This window comes from Aplidium turbinatum, chromosome 16 (genome assembly GCF_918807975.1).
Source record: "Aplidium turbinatum chromosome 16, kaAplTurb1.1, whole genome shotgun sequence".
Taxonomy (NCBI): domain Eukaryota; kingdom Metazoa; phylum Chordata; class Ascidiacea; order Aplousobranchia; family Polyclinidae; genus Aplidium; species Aplidium turbinatum.
In genome coordinates, this window is record NC_137487.1 from 19,805,967 (window position 1) to 19,823,702 (window position 17,736).

Consider the following 17,736-nt stretch of genomic DNA (forward strand, 5'->3'; position numbering starts at 1 on the left):
ACCACATTTTTTTATTGCGTTTTAATTAAGTTATTTTGTTTATTGACTTCTTATTGTGTATTGCGGCCATTGGGTTAATTTACAAGTGTTTCTTTGACCCTCAGAGCAATTTTAGTTTGAGACCCTTGCTCTAGAATCAGTAATAAATAACGCCAGAGAGCGTAGAAATGATGTACGGAAGGCTCGCAGGAGCTTAATACAGCATCATTGGAAGAGTTAGCCTTGCTAATAAATTAGTGAGCATTTTCTTGATATGATTGAACATGTTGAGAAAGTGCGTTATCGGACAAATCACACGGACTAACTGCAAAAGCACGTACTTGGCATGCAGATGCATGACTGCACTGACCGAGATTATCGCCTTCGATTTGCGTTGTTTATTGATGAAACTGCACCACAAAGAAATGTTTTGAGGCTCACTATTTGAAACAATATCTTAACACTTTTTGTAGCATGCTATGATGAATTTGACAAGTGCTGCTGTGCTTGGCCTTTTTTTTCCATTAGTTTAAATAACTTCTCAAACAATTTTTCCTTGAAACCATTCCTGCTGGCAGTTGCATTTAGATTAAATAGCCTGGCTATGTTGAGGCTTTGTTGCAGTAGCTACCGAGTAGGATACATTCATTAGTGCAATCGATGAAGTAGACTCATGTACCAAAAGCACTTCTAAAGTTACAGTCATGTCAAGGAAATAAAAAAGTCCAAAAGCTAAGTATACCCCAGAATAAAAACTGATTCCTCAAAAATATTTTCATTCAATTATTATAAATGACACTCAAATGAAAAGAATCTTCTTCTTTGTCGATCTCAAAGCATGTTTTATGTTATTTACTCTCAAGTGGGATTGTAAATTAGACCGAGTAAGCAAATATGTGTGATAATTATAATGATAACGTGTGTTCTCATATTGTATTGATACTCTGTATCCATGGCAAGTATACATCGCTCACAGCGCTTTACAAAACAGACAGTGTCAGTGCAGCTCTAAAGAAGAAAAGCCGAGTACTTTTTACCCTGATATCTTTCATTCATTGCGCAAACCAGGAACAATACAAGTTTAACAAAAATCCTCCGAGTTTTGCAACAAAAAATACTTGACCTACGTTATTTGTGTTGAAATTTTTTTAGTCGCTTGGGCTTGCAAAAATTAATAAAAAGATTAGTTTAAAAAGCAATCTTGAAGTTACGGCATATAGTATTGAAATTTCAAATAAAAAGAACATTTAAAATTTTAATCTGAATTTATTATTTTCTGGTATTCGAGTTCTAAGACTTTCCATCAATGCCAATTTCATTGATTTAAATTAAAAATCTAATCATTAGTTTTTGATACTTACATTTTCATTTGACTAACAACCATTGGATTAAAAATGTCATTTTGGTCAAGTCAAGCGAGATATAATGACTGATTTGTTACATTTAAAGAGTATTAAACTTGGTTTCACTTTTGTTTCACTTACACATGGCTGTTGAAAACGTATCAAAAAACTTGGTTACTTATGAATATTAGAATCAGAACAACTTTGCAATGCTTCTAGTAAAAAGTGCCCATATAATTGATCTCTTGTTATCGGTTTGCTTTTTCAACAGAGCTAACAATTCTGTTTGTACTTGAAACCATGTTTTGTTCACAATTGTTGCATTTGCTTTTCTTTGTTCTTCTACAATTTGCTTTGTCTTCGTCACAATATGGAGTTCCATTGAAACACGTTCCTGTATGCGTTCCATTGGCTAGATCCAATATGCAAAGTAAGTTTGCAGGCAAACAACGTGATCAGTGGCTACTACTTTGCATGCTAACAACATCCAGGCTATTACTAGTTTGCATGCTAACAACATGCTATCGCCACTGGTTTGCATGCTAACAAAATGCTAGCCACCAATTTGTCTATTAACAACAATCTAGCCACTGGTCTGCCTGCTAACATGCTAGCCACTAGTTTGCCTGCTAACCAGTGTTGTACAAGTCAATGAAATAAATTGACGGCGTCAGCGTGAGCGCGAATTGCCTTAAATCTTTACGGCGTTAAGTACTGCGTCAGCTCTGATAACTTGACAGCGTCAGCGTCAGCGCTAACTTCTACCGCTATTTTAGCCAGGGTCTCACAAACGGAAGTATTTCAACCAATGTTAGGATAAGAATAGCTATGAATAAAGAGCAGGTATTATGTTTTGAAACTGTATTTTAATTAACTGCTTAGTCTATTAGTTACTTCCTTGTAGAAACACAAGCATTTCAAAATGTTTGTCAGACAATCTGCTGCGTTTGGGACGCATAATGTCCTTTCCAAGTGAAATGTGTTCCACAGCAGCGCTGGATGTTATTGGTGTGTTAATTGTATTTCAAAAACAAGCCTTGAAAACGTTTACTCGGAAAGGTATCACTGTTCCAAGCGTGCTGTGATGGTTTAGCATATATAAATCTTTTAACGAGGTCAACTGCAACAAAATCGGTCTTTTCAGGGGCATATAGCTTTTGAAATAAAGTATCTTCAACCTCCGCGATGACATTCATTGATTTTTCGCTTTCTGTCTCTGATCCCTCGTTCTCGATGGCTACTGCTCACGATATGAGTGATCACCATTTGGTAAACTTCTTCCGCTTGTATTCCTGGTAATCATTCCAACCAATGCGAAAGCCGGTAATTCGGTTCAGTTGCGCGGGCCAGAATAGGTTACATTGTGAAACTCTCATTGTGAAACGAGATAACAAAAAATGACGGATAGCGCTTGATGCTTAAAATCGGCAAAATAGTTGACGGCGCTATCACTTCCGTCAACTAAAAAATAAACTGAAGGCGCTAGCCTCGGCGTCAACGTACAACACTGCTGCTAACAATATGCTTGCTGCTAGTTTGTACGCTAATTTCTAGCAGGATTCTTAGAACTACCCATATCCTACTGCCTGCTAAGGGAAGGGTGTAAACAAAATAGCTGCTATATTATGTTTTTAACTGTTTCAGCAAAAATGGTATTTCAAAGTAAGTCTCTAAAAGCTTGCCTGTTGAAAACAAAAGTAAATTTAAAAGTTGCACAAAATTGATTTAAAGCCATTTGCAAGTATAATGTCATCTTGTAATGATTTAGGCCTACTTGCAAAACTTCAACTACAACAATTACAAGTTTAAAAACTACATTAGCCTCCAATCACTTGAAAACAAGAAAATTTAGGAAAAATTAAAATACAGTTTAGGAATATATAGCTTGGTGTTCCAACTTCTAAAAATTGTTATTGCTTACCAGGATATGAGTTAAATATATAGAACAGGTCAAATGTGGGGGCACTGTAATGGTTTGATGAATGGATCACAAAATCGTTTTGTAAATTATTTTTCGTGTTCTTCTACTGACTGCAGAGTAGCCTATCAAATGATGGTGGAAATAATAACCAGATTGATTTCCAACGTTTTGTTTGGCAACTTTTGAAAACAATCTATTTGTAGTGTCCCTATGAATTTTAGTGTTGTTATCATTCGCTATTTCCGCTTGCAGCAGATTGCGCATCAACATGGGTTACTTGACAGGGTTCCATGTGATTTTATGAGACGTACTGCTTCCGTGCTGGCTCAAGGCAGATTGGAAGAAGGTGATATGTCACCAGATTATTTATGAATTTTAGTGTTAATGCAACTAATTTTGTGGTCCAAAACTGTTCAATAATTGCAAAGAGCAGAATTTTTAGACGTTAAAATTTAAAAGCTTTCGTGCTCTTGATTCTTGATTTTAGATCACGTCTACTGGTTTAACGTAAGTCAAATTACACTCACGATACGGAACTTGGTAGGCTAGAACAAACCGGAACTATATATTCTTTTATAGGGATTTCCACGTTCTGTGTCATGACTGTAAATTAACTGTGCATTAATTTACATTAAACAGACAAAACGTGATTATAAATCAAGACTTAAACAAGTAAAAAGAGCTTTTAAGTTTCAACGTCCAAACAAAATTTATTTGAATTGTCGTTAACTGTATTTCTCCCTGTCCAGTTAACTTAACTTAGCACCAGATCCGCATCGCAAATTAGATGGGGACAGTGGCGTAGCCAGGAATTTAGAAAGGGGAGGGGGGTTTGACGACCGAGGGGCGAAGCCCGACGGCGTCTTCAACAAAGGCGTCACCCAGCGACGGGGGGTCTAGGGGGCCTCCCCCAGAAATTTTTGAAAAATTACTTTGAATTTGGTGCATTCTGAGAGCATTTTCAATAAAAATGTGGGTATAAATATTTCTGTAAAATGGTGCTGTCCGGTGGCATAGCAAAAGGATAAGATCATGTTTTCTTGGGCATTTTTCGGTAATAAAGCTAAGTCTCTATGTTTTCTTGTTGCTAATTCCTGGCTGAGATATTTGAATGTTTGGTATTGGCAAAACTCGCTCTTTTAATGCAGTTTTGTTTAAGATTAGGCAACTTTTGTTTTAAAGACATAGAGACTGAAAGCATCATTCTCAATATCGTGATGTCACATGCGTGCCAAAGGGGAGGTTGTAACCCCCAACCCCCTTGGCTACGCCACTGGATGGGGAGGTCTCGTCCACCGCATGCTCAACTAAACTATCGCATTCCCAAAGTAACTGTTGTATGAAAACTTACTAGCAGCAGACGTAAAGTGGGAAGTCTTAAAAAACACTTCAACGACAGTTGAAAAGCCTTCATGAAGGAATTCTCTGCTAATGTTGATTCTTGGAAGACTTAGCACTAATACGACTAGCATGTCTCTTCTGAGTCTTATTTCTGTAGGTGCGGAATTACAGTATATGAAAAACAACGTACGATCTCTGCTTTTAAAAAACTGGAACAACTTTAAATAAAAACCTCACTCAACAATCCTTCCCGTGTCCATCCTGCAGCAGAAGCTCACCCCGCAGATAAGCCTCATCAGTCATCTTTGCACCTATGCACGCCAACGATATATGAAAACATAATACAGATTCGTTGGCCATCTTCAGAAACGAAGGGCATTAAACAGGATGGACTTTTTTTAAACTACTGTAGTTGTCTTACTTTTTTACTTATATTCCAGGTTGTCCAACTGTGACGCATCATTTTCCTCGTCGTGGTCAGACCACCGACTACGTGCAGTATCGCAATTATGTTCCTTCGATGAAAGAAGCGACTATTTGCTCCTGGATAGACATCACAGATTACCACGTTACGGCCATTCTTGGTTATGCCTCACCAGAAACTGTGGATAACGACCTGGGTGTATCTGTAGTTAAGAATCCGGTTAGATTTCGTCTATATGTTCGAGGTCAACGCAACGACTTTATTGTTCCTTTCTCACCTGATGTGTCACAAGTAAGTCCATTTAAATAACCTTATTTGTTGTTGATTCAGTTAAATTATCCTCGTAGCCAACTGAGAAAGCCTCGTTGAGAGTTAATCTTGGCAGTTTTGTATACTTGTAGAGGATTTGTGCCACTGACGCAGGCCCGGTCACCAAACTTGACTGAGTGAAGTTTCCGCTTGTTAAATTGTTGGTGATAAAATATTCCATCCACTAGGTATCGCTAAATAGAGAGCTGTTTTTTGAAGTGTGTCCGTTACGTGCACACCCAAAAGTAACCGCCATTAAAATTTGTGTGCCAAGTCCACATCCAGGAAGAAGAACCATCTTGCCGCTTCTTCATGCGCAAGTCCGGCGCTTAACCGCCATCAGAGTTGGATTAATTACAATTGTAGATAAATGACTGCATAAAATTAAAGCCACCATTAACATACAGAAATTGATTCGACCAACCACTTACAGTAGTCTGTTTTTGTTACTCCCATGTCATCAGCATGCTCCGATCCGTGTAGCGTAGATTCCTCAACCAAGGCCAATTTACACTGTATTCCTTTTGACGTCGTATCAATATAAACGTATAGCAAAGGATTGTAAACTAAACTGCATTTTTCTTTGTATTCGTTCTCTTGAACTGTTGTAATTTACTTGATGGATGATCTGTCCTTGTATTTTTTGACTTGTACCAGTATAGGCCTACATTGTTGGAAATCGTGACAGAAAATCAGTTTAATATTGAGGCTTGCAGCTTTTGATTTTAATATTATGTGATTAATTGATGAATGCAAAGCAGCAGTAGCCTACCATGTAACCATCCATTCAGAACAGAATTTTTATGCGTTTTGATAATATCGGAGTTTGGTTCATATGTTTGTTTTACGTATTTTTCCATTTTTCCTTTTTCCATGTGCTAGCTGAAATGGAAAGTTTTTCCATGTGCTAGCTAAGAGGTGAAATCAGGGTGGTCCAAGATTGCGAACTTGAAGGACCGCAGGTTTGAGGTAGACTTTATGAGCTGCATAAATCATGATTTTCGCCTTGTTTGCAAATCAAAAAATGATTTTTAGCTAGTAAAGAAGACACAATCAGCATAACGCATCAACAAAATAGCAAACCAAACAATTTATGGTTTCTTGCTTTTGCTTATTGTGTCAATCTCTTGCTTTAAACTGAGTGATCGACCTACGCAACCAAGGGTTTCATCAGCCATTCTGTTCAGTGTGCGCTTTTCAATCGCTTTATAATTGAGAAGGTGCTTGCGCAAATGTGTGTGCTACCGAACATGGAGCACATCTTTAGTGTGAAGTTTTTTAAGTGAAACTCTTTCGAAACGGATATTCCTTGGAAGCACACTAAACACTTACCATTGGTATTGGCTGTATAATGGTTTACCATTGTTATTGGCAACAAATACCTTCTCCCAAGTAGAATTGTATCCTCTATTTTCCTTTGACACTCATTTTATTAACGAGTTAATAAGTTTGCAGCTAACTTACAACTAAATTTAAAAGTCTGTGCTAGTGATAAAAGAGCAAAGATCAACGCTGGTTACTCAGAAAGACAATGTTACCCCATAGGCTTATAATTGCCGATTGGCTATTGACTTGCACTTTGATGATGTGCGACATATTAAAAGGTTGTGGATTATGGAATGCATTTATGTAAAACGTAGGTAGGTTTATTATAACACCTGCGACTGTGGATTTTGCACTGATAAAAACGGCATACAGAAAATTGTATTTGAAATTTCAGAACAATGTGATTGATATGGTAATGTAGTTAAAATTTTTGTTGGTGTATTTGTGATGTAATTGAATTAAAAACAGTGTAATTCATCAAACTCTGCCGCCTATATGGGCTATCTGTCACCTCTCTTTTGTAATTATTTCTCAATTATGTAATAATCACCTCTTTTTCAGTTCCATCTGTGTTTGACATATTCCTCCAAACTCAATCAAAGAAGTGTCTACATCAATGGTGATCAAATGCGATCTGCCTCCCATTCAAAAACCTCATCTGCCGGAGGAGGGAAACTAGTTCTTGGACAAACTCACAATTATAAAAATGGAGGAGGTTTTTTTGCAAGGAACAGCTTTTGGTAGAGAAGTATTTAGTTTAATCGTAATCAGGAAGTTTTATTTTTAACAAAAATTATTTCTAAACTTCAACATTTCCACAGGGGAAACATGACAAACTTCATGATCTGGCCACGTGTCCTCACTGGACAAGAAATCAGCGGCATCGCGCATAACTGCAACTGCCCGAGTGACTTCGCTATAGCGATGACATTAGACAGAGTGGAGCATTTTGGTGAAGCGTACTACAGTATCCCGGATGTATGTCCGACAGTGTGATGGAAGATGGAGGAAGATTGATAAAAACTAAAACTTGTTTATTTTAACCAGAAATGTTTTGATTTGCGGTTTTAATCATTCATCATGAAATTGTAAAGTTGTGACTTTTGTTAAGTAATTTGACATTGCGATGTAGACAAACGTTGCTTGGTAACTGTAGTTTCATTTGATAAAAGCCACTGGACTAATTTTTTGTATTTGAGGTGACGATCAGGAAACATGTTCAACCTTAAATTTATCAACCAGTATTGTGACATGCACGGCAGCATCAAGGGCCGTTGAGAAGATAACTTGGGCCCGGAACCAATGAGATCATCGGTCCACAATTCAGGACACTTCTAAAGAAAATGCATTCCATCTGGTTGGTTTGTTTTGAATCTTTATCATCGGACTGACAAAGCCTTGGTAGGTCATTCCTGGTATTTTTGCATTCTTGTAGAGGCTTTTGACGCAAGGCCGGTCACCGAGATTCACAGAGTGAAGTTTCCGATTGTTGAAGTCTTGTTGCCAGGGAATTATTCCATCCATTAAATGCCGCTGAATGGAGAGCAGTCCTGAAATGCGTTGCTCAAGCGCACACCCCTAGAGTCGAACCAGCGCCGCGTAATTTTGAGCCCGGCGCTTAATCACTGAGCTAACGGGGCGATCTAAAGAACTCGAGGTGTTTCTTCAAGTTCCCTGGCCTCTTGGAAATGTTACAGACCCTTGAAATCATCCTGGGCCGGGTCGAAGACAGGGATATCTACAACTACGGGATTGGAAACTCTTTGAAACTGAAACCACGTTTATACACCAGTAGGGTGGTTATTCTTTGCAGCAGCTGTGATAAAGGATTACATAAAAGGAAATCAAAAGGTAGCAAGTAGCAGGCGGACAAGAAAAAGTGTAACAATAACTTCACCTGCCGTGAACTGCAGGGTCTACGCTTGCCTTGTTTGTTTATTTTGTTAGGAATCCATAATGTCAGACAGGATTGCCTAACGTTACTGCAATACATTCATTATTTCAGAAAGCTTTAAAAGAAAACTATATTTGAATCATATAAGTTTAATTGCGACACTTTGTAAACCTTATAAACAACAAGCCGGCATGATATCAGCATTGTTACAATGTTTTTAGACAAAGTAATTATTGTTTTTACGACCAAAATACGTACCTGGACGCTTTCTCAATGTAGGGTTAACAGAAAAAAGAAAGTAAAAACTTTAAATTCAGAACGTAGGTGTCTTGAGGATGTGAGAAAAAGAGGAGGTGCACCTACGAACATCTGTCGGATGTGGCCTGTGATGTCAGAGTTGTTTGTTTCATGTTTCATGTATGCCAGGCCCATTTTGAGCTAACTAAACAGAATACATCTTTGAGCGAATTCACATAATCAGAAAAACCGTCGCAACCGTCGCTCCTCTACCAAGAGTCTTGGCCTTGGTCCAAGACTAAAACGAAAATGAAAGTCTCCTGATGCAACAGGTCAAAGTTAGAAAATTTTATTGTGAGGTAATCAGCTGTTTCGCAATAGGCTGCTTTGACACCAATAGCCATGCAAGATGGCTGAGTACACAAATGACACCATACATATTGCTAAAGCTGCACATCACTAAAGAACACAATGTGCCGGGTGTACAAATCACTACAATGCGATAAAAAGTTTAATTAAGTCATTGTAGTAACTAAAATTTTCCAGCAATTTTATTATTGTTTTTTTTTATTATAATACATAATTGCTTCAGACTTTTGTGGGCGCACAGAAAATAGCTACTAGTTTGAATATAAACAACAGGTCAGGTAGTTTCGCTTACTTGTAGAGACTCTTAACGCAGGGCCGGTTACCGAGATTGGCAGAGTGAAGTTTCCGATTGTTGAAGTGTTATTGCCGGAAAATTATTCCATTCACTAGGTGCCGCAGAATGGAGAGCAGTACTGAAATGCGTTGCTCAAGCGCACACCCCGAGAGTCGAACCAGCGCCGTGTGATCTTAAGCCAGGCGCGTAACCACTGAGCTAACGGGGCGGACATGTTAACAACATGTTAGCTGCTAGTTTGCATGCTGACAACAAAATGCTAGCTACTAGTTTGCATGGTGACAACATACTAGTATCATACTAGCTACTAGTTTGCATGCTGACAACATGTTAACTACTAGTTTGCTGCAAACAACATGCTAGCTACTAGTTTTCTGCTAAGTGCTAACAATATGCTAGTTGTTAGCTTGCACGAAAGTGAATTACTTTCTCTTTTCCTGCTTTCGAAACCTTTTCAAGATTCGATGGCAGAACAAAGTTTCAATCATCGAAGCTCTCAGTAGAGCAAACATGCCCAGCACTTTCACCATTATGAACAAGCACAAATCAGATGTCCAGGTCACACCCAACGGATGCCGAACCATCGCATTCCAAACCAACTGTTCTATAGAGGAAATATGAATGCCAGACGACAAGTGGTTGTTCAGAGAAAACGTTTCAACAACATTTTGAAAACTTCCATGGCAAAACTCTCTAGCAAAGTTGATTCTTAGAAGACTTAGCCGCAGAACAATCATCACGGCGCAGTTTTATTTCTGTGGAAGCAGAATCATCTGAAAAACATGCTCTCTTGTGTCACATAAAGGGAAAAGCGCAAGATCTTAGCTTTGAACAATAATAATAATCGTGTTTTTACTGTATTTGCGCCTATTGCGGTAACACAGTACACTGCCATCACAGATGCGATACAACAGACGATAGGAAGCAGCGAAAAGGAATATAGTCTTCGAGTCAGCTGCTCCCCTTATTTTGGCTTGCCATTAAGTGTCTTTGCTGAGACACATCCGCGGTGTCGAATCCACGTCCTTTCGAACGTCGCGCAGACGTTCTCACCACTCGGCTACGCAGCCGACGCACTTCAGCGCACTTCAAGAACTTCAGACAACCATTCTTTTCTAAAAGTTTGTGTGCCAAGTGCACAAACAGGAAGAAGAACTATTGACTCTTTATTTTCCTGCTGCTTTGTGCACAAAGTCCGGCGCTTAACCGCCTGCCCGCATGGGGTGTCCGACGTTTTCTTCGTAAAACAATTCTTCGTAAACAATTCTTCGTAAAATTAATTCTTTGTAAAACAATTTTTCCCAACGCATTTCCTCGCTGCATGCAATCGAAATTTGATGTATACGAAGAAATGCTTTACGAAGAATTGTTTTACGGATTTCTTTTCACCAACAACTGTTTACGAACAATATTGTTTTACGAAGAACTGTTTACGAACAATTTGCCTATAACCCTGTATGGTCTATCAGATAGACCATATCTATTAAACGATAGACTCTATCTGTTCTGTCCCGCTTTAATAATCACTTTTCTTTCAGTTCCATCTGTGTCTGACATTTTCCTCCAAATTCAATGATAGAAGCATCTACATCGATGGTGATGAAGTAGGATCTGTTTCTCATTCAACGCGTCCATCTGCGAGCGGAGGAATACTAGTTCTTGGGCAAGATCACGATGATAGCAACGGAGGAGGTTTTCAAGCATCTCAAAGCTTTTGGTACTGAAGTAGTTAGTTTCTTGAATTGCAATGTTGTGTCAGTAGGGCAGGCTATGACATGATAATGAAGCGTTTGCTTATTGTCCTTGCTGAAGACACCGGTTCGATTCTTGTATAGATTTGCAGTATCATAGCTTACCCAGAAAATACATGCAAACAGTTAAAGTCACTATAAAACAAGATCTCATCCTGTATGACTATGTTCAGGCATTCGGTTGGATCTGGTGGTATGCCTGAGTTGATACTTTGTGCACTGCCACCATTGTGCAAGTCTATGCCCCAGCAAAATACTGTGCATCTGTCTGGAGTCGCAGTAACTATTGCCATCAAATTGACGCTTCCATAAATGACGCCATGTATTGTAGATTAAATCTTTATCCTCAGGCTGAAAAAAAATATTCTTTGAGACCTTAATCCTGGCAGTTTCGCGTATTTGTAGAGACTTTGAAGTGTTGGCGCAAACCAGGTCACTGAGATTGACAGAGTAAAGTTTGCAATTCCGTGAAGAGAAAAAAAAATCCGTGAACTATTCCATTCACCAGGTGTCGTTGAATGGAGAGCAGTCCTAAAAAGGCGTTGCTCCCGCGCACACCCCGAGAGTCGAACCAGCGCCGCTTGATCTTGCAGTTTTCTTCGTTTGTAAAGTCGGGTGCTCAACCAACTAACCTAAATTGTGACCCGTTGCCTGCAACCTGCACCATCGAACAACTTTCCTTTCACTGCAGGCATCCAACCGAGTAAACTTTGTAGCAAAGAAGCCATCTTGTCACTTTTCTGTCGCGCCATGATTACCAATCACTTGCTCTATGAGCATGCAAGCAACCCTGGTGATTGAAATCAAGACACCCATTTATACAAGCCAAACAACTCTGATGAAAACTGCTGAATACCAATCCATTAATGTGGCGAACTTGACGGACAGCCAATGGAGCAAAAATGGAAGAAAAACTTCACAACAGTTCAAAGTTTCATATCTGACATCGGATTCCCACTCAACCGAAATACTTTGTCCATGAAAGGCCTGAGTGCGGTTCAACCACCTATGCTAGGGACAGTACAGTATCCCTACCTATGCACTTGCATCGAGATATTTTGCTCCAACATAGCCACACAAATGGGGGGTGGCTCCATTTGCGATTTGTGAGAGTGGCAAGGAGGAACAAACTGCAGACTACACCATCTGTAATTGCGTTATCTACCACGTGCCATAATGGTGTGGGCAATCTGCGCGAATTGAATGACGATACAATTCAGTGGCTTTTTAACTCTTGACAAAACATGTGGTTGTAGCCCTTGCCAAAGTTAGTGAAAGACACAGATCCTTGACCTTTCAACTGGCAAAAATAAAAAGTTTAAACGAAAAACATGGAGATTTTTGTGCCCCATCATATCGTTGAACAAATCACATTCCGTTATAAAAGTGGAACATGTTCATACCTTGAAAGTTTAGGTTTACGATCTGTGGTGAGTGTTTAGTTTTTAGAGTCTCCTACAAGCCAGCAGTTGTGAACTGAGCAAGTAACACCTGAGCAAGCTGAAACTTGGAATGTTACAAGTCAGCTAATTCAGTTTAGCAAGTGATGGCCAAGCAAATCCGACATGAGCATGTAAATCTCATTGGTTAACTTGACAGTAGCTGAAATGCAATGACGATCGGTGACGGAAAGCATGGAAAGCTGTGCGAAAACTGTGCACAGTATAATTACTGAATTTAAGCTTAGGCCTACTTACTTTCTGTTTTATCGTTTAAGCTTTATTTATATTGTGGTGGCACCTTGTCTTAGATAACCGCAGGATTTTTTTCGGTGCCTCCAAGATGTAGCTTGGATATGAATAAAAGTTAGGCTATGTGTTTGATATACGGTCACCTAATGTTATTATCTCGGACCTTTGTCAAATTTACCGTAGTCATACCGGTATGTGAAGCTTTTGTTGGCTTATGCTATACTAAAAATAAAGTTGATTGATTGATTTACTATTATGATCACAGTCAACACTTTGGTTTTCAAAGCGCTTTGCTTGCTGCCACATAATGTTATTGTTTTTCAAACTATTTGATTGATTGTTCACGTTTTCACACAAAAAGAATAATCCAAGAGCGATTTAGTGCATTTAAATGGCTGAAGTGAAAGTATACTGCTTCACGAGGATGCTTGTTTCAATGTAGCCTACTTGTTCTCGAATAACTTGTTTTGTACTTGTTCTCAACTTCTTGTTCTCGAACAACCGTCCGGCCAACAATCGCGTTGGTTCAATGCAAATTGAAAATCGCATTAAATTTAGTTCAAGAATAATAATTAAACGGCAACTTTTATTCGTTATTTTACAATTATTTTTATGTCTTAAAATCGTGTTAGGCTAGAAAGTTAATAATGGAATTGAGATGGAATGATGGAAGTCTGTCTTCCATCCCATTCCATCTTTGACATTTTCCATCTTCCATCCCAAAACATGCTTTCCATACTACATGTAGATATACTGTAGGCCTATCAACGATTCATTTTAGATTACTATTCAGTTTACGCCGATGGTCCAAATACCAGTTTATCCAAAATACAAGATCGTTGTAAATGTCCAACTAAAACAGATTTTTTATTACTTTTATTCTTCGCAAAGTAGGCTTACTTGAAAGAGCTTAAAGTTTCAAATTGCATATTAAAAAATAAAACGTTCCCAAAAAGATCACATTATAAAATTTCTGAAAGTAATTCAATATATGTTGCTGCATAAATCTTGTTTATTTGGCTATTGTTTGAAGCTACCGTATGAAAAAAGTTGGCAAAACTTACCCTAATTATTACATGTAATTATTTGTAAGTATAGCCTAGCCTACCTTCAATTCGTTTCGACGCTTGAATTATCGGCAAAGCAGCGATATTGAAATTGATTGTTTCTAAAATGTTATTTTGTCTGTGAGTGATTGAGAGACAGTCATAAGATAATCTTTGTTTGTAAATAATGGCTTCTGAATTTCAGTTTTTTTTCACAGGGGAAACATGACAAACTTCATGATCTGGCCACGTGTCCTCACTGGACAAGAAGTCAGCAACATCGCGCGTAACTGCGATTGTCCGAGTGACTTCGCTATAGCGATGACGTTGGATAGAGTGGAGCATTTTGGTGAAGCGTACTACAGTATCCCGGATGTATGTCCGACAGTGTGATGGAAGATGGAGGAAGATTCATAAAAACTAAAACTTGTTCATTTTAACCAGAAATGTTTCGATTTGTGTTTTGTGGTTTTAATCATTGTAAAGTTATAAAATTTGGTTTTAAAAAAATTCCTTATCAATTGGAAAGTTTGATAAACCTTAAAGGCCACAGACTATATGGTAATCCACTCTATGCTAAAGTTTGCGTACCACGCCATGTTTGTCTGGAGCAGGATTTCTCAAACTGTTTGCAACGAAAGAGAAACATTTGCAACTGCAACTCATGCATGGTCACAAAAAATTGAGTTCGTGTAAATACAACACAATTTTTTTCTTTATTAACTCAAAACAGCATTTTTCAAAACTTTAAAACGAAATATCGTAAAACCAATACTTAGAACATGTTGACAAAACTTGGAACTCATCGAGAACGAGCCGCGTTGAGCAACAACCACTTCCCGACTGACACTAGAAAGTTGAGCAATTCGATGCAAAACCAATGTCTCATCGACCTTGCTTATCAAGAAATCTAATATTAATTTTCATAATGTTCCAAGAGAATATGTATTATAAGTTACATTATAAGTTATAATTATACATTATAATATACATTATAATTACATTACATTACATTAAATTACATTATAATATATTATAAGTTAAAGTTACAAAGTTACCTTTGATTACCTTTCTATGCTTGAGGCTCTTTTAAAAATTATAAACAAATCTAAACAATGGCGGATAGCCTACAGGGAAGAGATTGGAGATGATCGCCCCCTAAAGCACTGGAAAATAACTTTAGTCACGGTGTGTATTTGCAAGGTCGGATTAATGTAGACCTACACTTTATCGTGTCCTGTTGAAATTGCTCCGCAGCTCCCCAAGGCTACTTGCTGGATCAGTCCTTGACCAAAAGTCACCCATCATCTGGTTTCAATAGTCCAAATTTGTAGGCTAAGTGGTAACAAAATGAAACAAGCGGCGTCGATGTTCCGTGCACAAGTGTTCTACAGTGTAGCGGACGTAGTGAGTAACAACCCGCTTATACGTAGCTGCAATCAAGACAGTTAACCCTGTGCACAGTAGTGGTGGGATGGGAATGACTTGAGAACGAGGCCTATATTCTTGTGTAGCTGTTTTTTTGCAATAAAAAAATGAATTGTCACCACCAGAATGTAAAAAGAGACTGACCGGTCTCACACCATAAATTAAGCCATGAGCAGAATGCAGGATAAATTTGCTGAACCATGACGTCCACACCAGGAACCAAACTTAAGACTAACAGTAGTACTAAAAGTTATACCTACACCAAGGCATACAGCTAACCTGAAGTGCCCTCTCTGCGCCTGGAATTAAACGTTGGTCGTTTCAGCTTAAAAGAAACTCATCGTGATTGAAGACGTGCTGCTCAGAGCATGTGGCCACCATACATGGATTACAATGCGCATGAAACAAAATGACTTAAAACGAACGCAAAGTCATGTAGGTCTATTTGCAACTATGTCCCAATTGCAAGAATGCAACCAAGCACTCTATCTATGGCATTCCAATCCTAGGGATTGTAAAAAAACAAAGACGCCGGGCTACACAGACTCTAGTCTAGAATAAAGGTTTCAAACATGCATCACTAAAGCACGTTTAGTGTGGCCCGCGACGCATTTTTAAGCTTTGAACTAATTAATAATTACAGTACATATTTTTGCTACAGATTTAGAAAGACAAAATTCACTCTAGAATTTGCTCAAAAAAATTAAAAATGCCCATCAAACTTCACACGACTTTTTAGCACTGCTGTTATGCCATTTTATGTTACATCACAATCACATTGACTTTCACTTATTGTGTCGTTATCGCAATAGTAACCTTGATAAAGAAGAAGATATTTGCTGAAGTCAGTTCTTCAAGGTTTTAGTTTTTTTGTGCTTTCAAAAGCTAATTACAGGATTTTTACTCTCCAGCTCCGTCGTTTCGTTTGCGTTCTTTTTTATTTTTTTTTTTCGTTTGAGATTTTTGCGTTCGTACCATGCTTTTCCATCTCTTCGTTCTTACAACCTTTTCTTGCGATCTAAAGTTCTTGGTGTGTTTTTAACACCTTTTTTATTGTGTTTTAATTAAGTTATTTTGTCTAATGACTTCTTATTGTGTATTGCGTCCTTCGGGTTAATTTACAAGTGTTCATTTAGCCCTCAGAGCACTTTTAGTTTAGGACATTTGCTCTAGAATCAAAGTAACGTCAGAGAACGTAGAAATGATGTACGGAAGGCTCTCACGAGCTACATACAACATCATTGGAAGAGTTAGCCCTGCTAATAAATTAGTGAGCATTTTCTTGATATGACTGAACATGCTGGGAAAGTGCTGTATCTGACAAATCACACGGGCTAACTGCAAAAGCACGTAGGCTACTTGGAATGCAGATGCACTGAGCGAAATTATCGCCGTCGATTTGCGTCATTTATTGATGAAACTACATCGCAAAGAAATGTTTTGAGGCTCACGATTTGAAACAGCTTTTAACAGTTTTTGTGGCATGCTATGATAAATTTGAAAAGTACGTTGCTTGGCTTTTTTCCATTAGTTTAAATAACCTCTCAAACAATTTTTACTTTAAACCATTCCTGCTGGCAGTTGTATTAAGGTTGAATAGCGTGGCTACATGTTGTGGCTTTGTTGCAGTAGCTACCGAATGGGATACATCCATGAGTGCAAACGATGAAGCAGACTCATGTACCAAAAGCACTTATATAGCTACAGTTATCTCAAGTGAATAAAAAAGTTCAAATGATAAGTATACCTTAGAGTAAAAACTGGTTCCTCGAAAAAGTATTTCCCCTTCAATTATTGTAAATAACATTGAAATGAAAGGAATCTTGTTCTTTGTCGTATCCAGGCTGACACCCGGTGATTGAAGATATAGATTAAGTGGACGGGAAGGCAAGGAAGTCAATCTTCGTGACCACCTTCAGACATGCCTTTAAGTGTCTTACCAAAGACACCGCCGCAACCCTCTTGAGCGTTGTCGAACCCTCGCTCTTTCGAACGTCGTTCCAGGGCTCTCACCACTCGGCAATGCAGTCGACGTTCTTCTTTGTTGATCTCAAAGAATGTTTTATTTTATTTACTCTCGAGTGGCATCGTAGATTAGACCGAGTGAGCTAAAGTGTAATAATTATAATAATAACCTGTGATTGTATTGAGACTCTGTAATCTATCCATCGCAAGTATACATCGCCCACAGCGCTTTAAAAGCAGATAGTGTCAGTGCAGCTCCAAAGAAGAGAAGGCGAGTACTTTTTATCCTGATATCTTTCATTCACTAAGCGCCAACCAGGAATAATATCCAATATCGATTTTAAATGTGTTTGATTGAACCCATTAAACCCAAACAAGAACCCTATTGAACCCCAAATGAATATTGAACTCCTTTGA